We start from the raw sequence: 8,858 nt of genomic DNA, 5'->3' as shown, positions 1-8,858 counted from the left end.
TATTTAGTTGTCTGATTAATTTCTTTCTATTTTTAGTAGAGACGGGGTCTCGCTCTTGCTTAGGCTGGTTTCGAACTCCTGAACTCAAACAATCCGCCCGCCTCGGCCTCCCAGAGAGCTAGGATTACAGGCGTGAGCCACCGCACCCGGCCTGGTTAATTGTTTTGTAAGAATTCAAAGCAATGCTCTCCCTACCATTTCTCCACTCCATGTACCCGTGGGGAGAACCCGGGGCCCGCAGAGCTGGAGTCCTGAGCTGGGCAGTGCAGAACATCCACAGTGTGTCACGGACCTGGTGCAGCCTCTTCCCCTGCCTAACAACTCTTTCAATTTCAGGCTTGACCTGGACGTCCAAGCTCTCGGCGACACCCCAAGGGGTTTCAGGGGTTCCAGGAGTTGCTCTTGTCATCAGACCATGACAACACACACAGACCGGTGACTCCTGAGTCAACCCATCTTGGAGAGCTCTCCAAGCGAGAGCAAGAGACAGGAGAAGAGGGTTTGAGCAGCGTGCGGGTGTTTCTCTTCCTATTACGTAATCCACATGTGTGTTAACAGGCAACCTCAGCCACTCTCCTGCCTCAGTGGGCCTGGCCTGTCCCGACACAGCAACTGACCACCCAAGGCTGAGAGCCAGAGGACGAAGCCTGCTAACACACAGAGTCGGTCGTTTTCTGGCGACTCCAAGGACGGAGGATACAACATGTGTTTGAACAGTCTCACTTCTCCTAATTAACCCTGAGAACATGGTCACAGATGCACACAGAAGATTGGCACTGAGAGCAGTTCTAATGTGAAACAGGACGGGGCCAGTTAAACTGTCACAGGCTGGACTGTGTCCCACTAAAGGGATGAGTTGAGGTTCCAATCCCCAGTACTTCAGAATGTGACGTTATTTGGAAACAGGGTCACTGCAGATGTAACTTGTTAAGATGAGGTTCTACTGAAGTAAGGCGGCGTCCTCATAAGAAGAGGAGAGACACAGGGACAGATACCGAAGGACAAGGATAGGTGACCACGGAGGCAGAGACTGGAGCGATGTGTCCACAAGCCCAAGGACACCGAGGACAACTGGCAACCCCCTGATGCCAGGAAGAGGCCAGGAAGGATTTCACCCAGAATCAGAAGAAGCAGGGCCCCCCCCACACACACCTTAATTTTGGACTTCTGGCCTCCAGAACTTAGAGAATAAATTTCTGCTGTTTAAAGCCACCCCATGTCCAACTTAGTCCCTGTAGCCCTAGGAAGCCAACACCCAAACTGTGGCACTTTCACAACGGACTGTCCTCACCCATTAAAAAGTAATGTCCTGCAAATGATGCTTGGTGACACAGGAAAATGCTCGTGCTGCAGTAAATTAAAAAAAAAAATTAAATCGCAAACAGCGTGCACTGTATAATTGCATTTTTGAAAAGCAAAATATGTACGCTTATTCACAGAGAGAAATGATTGGGAAAACATGCTGAAACATTAACCAGGATGATCTTGCTTATAATTAAGATAGTTGGTGATTTTCATTTTCTTTTGCTTTAGCTTAGTTTCTTGAAGTTTCACAATGTCCGTGCACTGAACGTTGACGTACAAGAAAGAATGCCAGATTTCTTTTAGCAAAGACAAATGACAAGAGCAAAACTATGTGTATGAATCTGGGAGATAAAGTGTTAATGTCCCAAAAGTGTGTGACCAGAAAGGGAGACAGCAGGGCCAGGGCTGGCTCCTCAGGCACAAGAGGAAGAGAAGAACCAACAACCACCTCGGAAGCCCAAATGATTCACCATGTGAGAAATGCAAAGAAGATCATTGCTTTCTGGTGAAATGTGAGGTAAGCAACAGCCTTAGAAGCCCGGTGGGGTGGGAGGCCTGACACCCCGTCCCTGTAGGTGGGCAGGGCTGCAAGAGTTCCAGGTGGCCCTTCGGGGAGAGGCCTCAGGGAGCTGCGGGATGGTTCTGTCAGCCCAGGCTGCCAGTCCGGAGCCTTTCCTGAGAAAATAATTCTAATCATGAAAGATATTTCCATAAGATGATCACTGGCCGGACAGATCTGGAACCGTATAAATTTATGAGAGAGACACAGTAAACCTGCTCTGGCGCATGCACACGAGAAGGTGGCCTGTCCCATTTGTAACGAGTGGGGAACATTTTCAACATACGATTGACCCAAGAAAGGCTTGATACGGAAGTACGTGAGCACCGCAACCCAAGTAATGGCAAATGATTGGGTGATCGCTAACATCGCCCCTTCCCATCCATTCCCTTGTCTAAAGGGGCTGGGGCAGCCATGGTTCGTGGGTGGGCCCACACAGGACTCGGTCATGTGGACGCTGAGGGCTGTCCCCTCCGAGTGTGAGCCGCAGCCGGGCTTCCACTGCCTGCTAGTGACTCACCTGTCGGTGTCTCAGCTTCTCCTTCTGTGAAGTGGAGGTGGCATTCTCAGGTTGCTGTGAAACGCATACACAAGAGTTAACCAAAACAACAACAACAACAAAAAGCAAAACAAGGCCGGCGCGGTGGCTCACGCCTATAATCCTAGCTCTCTGGGAGGCCGAGGCGGGCTGATTGTTTGAGCTCAGGAGTTCGAAACCAGCCTGAGCAAGAGCGAGACCCCGTCTCTACTAAAAATAGAAAGAAATTAATTGGACAACTAAAAATATATAGAAAAAATTAGCCAGGCATGGTGGCGCATGCCTGTAGTCCCAGCTACTCGGGAGGCTGAGGCAGGAGGATCGCTTGAGCCCAGGAGTTTGAGGTTGCTGTGAGCTAGGCTGACGCCACGGCACTCTAGCCCAGGCAACACAGTGAGACTCTGTCTCAAAAAAAAAAACAAAAACAAAAAAAACCAAAAAGCAAAACAAAACAAAACCCAGGTGGAAATAAAAAATCCTCGGTATTTATGTCTGGATGAAATTGCAGGGTCATTTTCTCTTCTCTGTTTTCCAAAATGTTAATGAGCCTACAATATTGTTTTAGAACAATAAAGAATCCCAGCCTCTGAATTTGTGCCCGTCCCATGTAATAGAGGTCTGAGGAGGCTATTCTGGGTGTGGCCACGCCAGCCCATGGGTGTGTGCCTGGGAGGCGCAGGGGAGCCATCCACTCTCTGTGCCTTGGGAGAGTCACCGCCTTCTCGCCCCAGGGAGCCAAGAGTCGGCCTGGGCCCCGGCACTGCTGCGGGTCTCAGGGGCCCGGGAGAAGTCTGCAGGGCACAGGAGAAAGGCAATGTCACCAAACATGAGGGTTCCACAGCCTGAGAGATTTCTTCTCTAAGATCTTCAAAGTTCACACAAAAATGGATTAAAGAAGAGTTTGTGGCAACAGTAATTATGTCTGTGATTATGTTAGCTTTGGTGCTAATATGTTAAATGGCATTAAAAACACAACAAAATATACAGCATGAAAATATATAGCAAACTCTGAGGCTCATGCAACACAACCAGAGTATACATTAACGACAAAAGAGACAAAACTGCAGAACATGACAATGCAATGATACGGGACAGTAAACAGCACACAGGAATACATTCTAGCCAGAAGTCAGAGGTGAGCTAAGGTCAGAGAAATGAAGTATGTGAACAAGAAGATAATTTTAGGTTATGAATAAAATGATCTTAACAGCCAATCTGCATTTTTTCCCAGATGCCCTTAAATGCACGTATAAATGAGGCGGCAGCTCATGGTCTAGTCTCAGCGGTCCTCACGGTTGGTTAATTTCTGTACATGCGATAACAGCTTCTTGCATGTGCCCATACGTTGAGTCGTCTACAATTTGCCAGCGTTACCACTTCTCCTGGCCAAGGTCACCTACCTGAACTCCTGTGCAGACGGTGAGCGTCCTGCTGCCGGGAAGTTTGGCAAGGTGAGCGTTCAGAGGAGACTCAAGCTCCGATACCAGCCTTAGGTTAGGGAATCCAAAAGGCTATTACAGTTAAATGACAAATTTCAATTCCAATTTTGCTGGTTACTGACTTGAGCCTATTGGCTCAAACGTTTCTGTGCCTCTGTTTCCCTACCTGTCTGGTGGGGGCATTGTGATCTCTGTCCTCACCTCATCGCGGACACCCAAAATGCACAGACGGTATCTCCCTGCACTCTGCCCTTACGAAGCAAGCACTGATCGCTTGTAGCAGGCGTGTTGTACCAATCACCTGGTAATTAGCCCGTTCACCAAGGGCTGACTTCTCCAAATGTCTTGAGTGGTGCTTCTCAGATTTTCAAAACATCAAAGGAATCTTTCCCAGTGATCCCGGAAGCACACTGTCCCAAATCTACAGAGCTGCGGGTGAGCCAGAGGGACCCGTGGGCAATGGCATCCGGAAAGGGCAGTTTAGCTCATCTGCAGAAAGGGTGGTGAGACATGACACATAATTCTTCTTGAATAAAAGTTTTGCTTTCTGAGTCTTGCCTAGGTATCACTTTGAAATAAAAGTGATGTGTCTGAAACCCACCAGTCATCTGACACCTCCCTTGCACGTCTGCCATGGGCTCGGTCCCCTCAATGTCATTACTGTTCATATTCTGACCACACTGCGACTTTCTCCACTGAGTGCTGAAGCTGCTTCCTGAGCAGGTGACACTGAGGTTGGGCAGCACTGGGCATCACGCCTGTACCTTTCTCTAGACGCCTCCGCCCTGAAGGAATAGTGAAGACGCTCCTTCAACAGCGCAAACAGGAGTCTGCACTTTATTTGGAGACACAGACAGAATTGTGTGTGTCTTTGGGGTGGCACGTGCTGTGGAAATCAGGTGCAGGGATAATGTTTGGGGGACAGAGGAGACAGAAGCTCAGGGGTGCTACGAAAATTTATGGCCAAATTTGGAATGAAGGCCAGAAAAGTGCGTGGAGACTGTTAAAGCCACTGGCCTGACAGCTCATGCTGAATTCACTGGCCTAGAATTTCACAGCTGAGTGAAAGGACACCGGCCACGTCTGTCCACCTCTGGCTCTGAACTGGGCTCCAAGGTCAGTGGGGAAGGGTAGGGCTTGGGCTGTACTGACCCATGGGGTGCTCTGGCAATGGAGAAGGCTGAGTGGGGCTGGGACTGGAGCCGGAGTGCAGCCCTCACCCACGTCCCAGCCCCGCTCAGCGGTGGAGTCAGCCCACTGCATGAGGCCCTGCAAGGCCACATTCTGGAGCGTCACCTCCCAAGGCCGGGTTAGACCCATACGCAGAAGCTTCCTGTTCTTGTCTCTCCAGAGCACTGCCATCCGGCTCCTGCCATAGTGCAGCTCTTCCCACCGCTCTTGTGGGCTCCATCCCACCATCGAGGGCCCCTCTGTGTGTGGGTTAGGACCATGGCTCTTGCAGACACATACCCATCCCAGTGTGATGCCTGGGCCCAGCCTCCAGCTGGTTTCATCACAGGCTGCTCAGAGGACGCAGGCAGAGGCACCTTGCAGAAGCCCAGTAGCCCTGGGCTTTCCTGGGCCCCTCTGACAGCGTGGGCGCTCTCCCATCGCTGAGGCCTAGGGGGCTCCCTGATCCCTGGGTTGTGCATACAGGGCAGGGAACTCACCTGCCATTGTCTCCTCAAGGTGGCAGTGGGGCTTAGGAGGGCTTGGGGCAGAGGGAGCAGGCAGAGGACAGGGGCTGCTGAGATGTCCACTTGGTAACAATATGCAGGAAACACTCTCTGTTCACTTTATCCCGGACTCTCTGTATTTCCTGTCAAAGGAGTTTGTTTTTTGATTCTCTAGGCTGCTTTCATGGCAGAGATTGTGTCCTTGCTCATGGTATAACACAGATTGCAAAAATAATACCAAAACTTATGCTGGAAATCAGCAACACAGCCCAAAAGTGCTTTCAATATATTATTGTAAAAAAGAACAGAACATGCACAGACGGTTGTCCCTGGAGCTGTGGGAGTCATGCACTTCATGGGCTCGAACCTGGATATGCAGGTCGCTAGGAGCCTGCTTCTTTTTGCAGAGGATATTCAGGAAACGTCACCAATTTAGGCAATTATGGAAATAATGTACCAGAATTTCTGGTTTGTAAAGGCACTTGGCTTTATAAAACAAAAATATTTCTTTCATGAGCCATTTAGTAAACAGGACTGTGAGGCAACATCCTCTGGCTGGAAGTTGATAGAAAGAGGGGAAGAGAGAGAGGGAGAGAGGGAGGGAGAGGGAGAGAGGTGTCCACATTGGCTATGCAGCCAGAGGCTGTGTGCATGCGTGTGTGTGTGTGTGTGTGTGTGTGTGTGCGCGCGTGTGTGTGTGTGTGTGTGTGTGTGGCAGCGGCCCTGGCCCTCAGGGATGAGGCGCTGAGCCTTCCAAGGACACCGTGCCCTGGCGAGCACCCTCCTGACCCAGCTCTGCCCTCCCACCCCTCCCCCCAGCCTCCTCACCCTCACCTGGACTTGCAGCCTCCATCCCATAATACTCCTGGTTGTTCAAAATTCACTCCCTTGTCTGTGCTTCAAAACTGAAGGACATTTATTATTTTCCTGATTCTAAAGTTAGGCATGCTCATTCTGGAGAATTTCCAAACACAGACCCTCTGCCCTGCCACGTCTGCTGGCAATGTTATGTGGACGGACTGTCCCCGTCTTCTCCAGATAGCAGCTGTGGAGGCCCAGATGTGGGCAGGTGGGCAGAGCACGCTCCATGTGCCACCTCTTTTTTATAAAATGACACACGCAACACACACTCTTGGTCCTCCCCTCCTTGGTGCCCTCCAACCTCTACCCACTGCCCTTTCCACTGCTAGGTCTCAGCACCTTCCTGGAAGCCCGAGCAACTTCCTCCTCGAGAGCTTCAGGACCTTGTGGCCTCCTGCTATCCCGGCCCTGCCACATTGTTCAGTCTTAACTAGCTGGCTGTTCCTGCCCTGGTGCTCTGTCAAAGACCAGGGGACTCCTCCTCTCGCTCCTGCAGGATGTTCTCACGTCTCTGCTCTGCCACCTGGCTCCACGGCTGTGATCTCCAGAAGTCCTGACGCAACGGCTGTGGTCTGTTGAAGTCCTGGCTCCATGGTTATGGTCTCTGGAAGTCCTGGCTCCACTGCTATGGCCTCTGAAAATCCTGAATCTACTGCTGTGGTGTCCAGAAGTCCTGGCTCCACGGCTGTGGTCTCCGAAAGTCCTGACGCCACAGCTGTGGTCTTCTGAAGTTCTGGCTCCATGGCTATGGTCTCCAGAAATCCTGGGTCTACTGCTGTGGTCTCTGGAAGTCCTGGCTCCACAGCTGTGGTGTTCGGAAGTCCTGTCTCCATGGCTGTGGTCTACGGAAGTTCTGGCTCCACAGCTAATGTCTCCAGAAGTCCTGGCTCCATAGCTAATGTCTCCAGAAGTCCTGGCTCCATGGCTGTGGTCTGTTGAAGTCCTAGATCCATTGTTGTGGTTTCCAAAAGTCCTGGCTCCACGGCTGTGGTCTCTGGAAGTCCTGGCTCCACTGCTGTGGTCTCCGGAAGTCCTGGCTCCATGGCTATGGTCTCTGGAAATCCTGGATCTAGTGCCGTGGTGTCTGGAAGTACTGGCTTCAGGGCTGTGGTCTGTTGAAGTCCTGGCTCCACTGCTATGGTCTCTGGAAATCCTGGTTCTACTGCTATGGTCTCCAGAAGTCCTGGCTCCATGGCTACGATCTCCGGAAGTCCTGGCTCCACGGCTATGATCTCCAGAAGTCCTGGCTCCATCCATGGCTGTGGTCTGCTGAAATGCTGGCTCCACTGCTATGGTGTCCAGAAGTCGTGGCTCCACAGTAGTGGTTTCTGGAAGTTCTGGCTCCTCAACTGTGGTCTATGGATGTCCTGGCTCCACAGCTATGATCTCTGGAAGTCCTGGCTCCATTACTCTTTGACTGTCGAATGTCTGGATCCATTGCTGGGGGTCTGTTGAAGTTCTGGCTACACTGCTGCAGGGCGGTTGGAGCATGGGCTTCTTTGCTATGGGAGTATTGATGCAGTCATGGAGGTGTGGACATGTGACCCTTCCTGAGTGTCTTTTCTAAGTGTTTGCCCAGAGGAACTGCTGGTGCTGTGGAGTTGTCTTCACAGCGCAGCTCATACCTCACAAGCTTGCATCCACGTCTGGCCATTCGGAATCTTGATGTCTCCAAGAATATATATGGTTCCCTTCTGCAAGCCTCTTATCTGAATGCCTTCTCCACCTTAAACCTCCTGGATGGAAGGTTTATTTCTGAACTCTCAGTTCTGTGGCACCGATCCGTATCTTTACCGTCACACAAGTACCACACTGTTTTGTTTACCTTAGTGTGTACTAAGTTTGGAAATTGGAATGTGTAAGTTCTCCAACTCTGTTTTGAATATTCTGGGTCCTTTGTGTTTCCATATAAATTTTAGAATCTGTTTCTCAATTTCTGCAAAAACGTCAGCTGGAATTTTGAGGACCCAGCACTTGCCACCACTCCTGGCTAATTTTTTATATTTTCAGTTGTCTGGCTAATTTTTTTCTTTCTATTTTTAGTGGAGATGGGGTCTCGCTCTTGCTCAGGCTGGCCCCTTTGAACTCCCGAGCTTAAGTGATCCTCCTGCCTCAGCCTCCCAGAGTGCCAGGATTACAGGTGTGAGCCACCATACCTGACCTCATGGCCTCTTTAACAACAACTTTGTAATACTTTCTATGTAAAGAATAGGAAAATAATTCAGTCTTTCCTCTCTGGTGGTAGATTGAAACTTGTTCTTTATCATTGTTAGTTTGGAAAAGATTCTGTTTCTCATCTCCTTATTTTATGATGGCTGTCAAATTTGGGGAAATGTCTATTAAGGTTCTTTCCCTATGAGCTACAAAAGATCAAGGAATTTCACATTGCCTTGTACAGTGACCTATCTTTTATATCAACTTTTCTAAAACCGGACATCCTAGGACCAAAGGACTTCTAGCACTTTCAGGTCACCACGTTT

This window comes from Propithecus coquereli, unplaced genomic scaffold, assembly GCF_000956105.1.
Source record: "Propithecus coquereli isolate 6110/MARCELLA unplaced genomic scaffold, Pcoq_1.0 Scaffold18, whole genome shotgun sequence".
Classification (NCBI taxonomy): domain Eukaryota; kingdom Metazoa; phylum Chordata; class Mammalia; order Primates; family Indriidae; genus Propithecus; species Propithecus coquereli.
Note: the sequence above shows the minus strand (reverse complement) of the source record.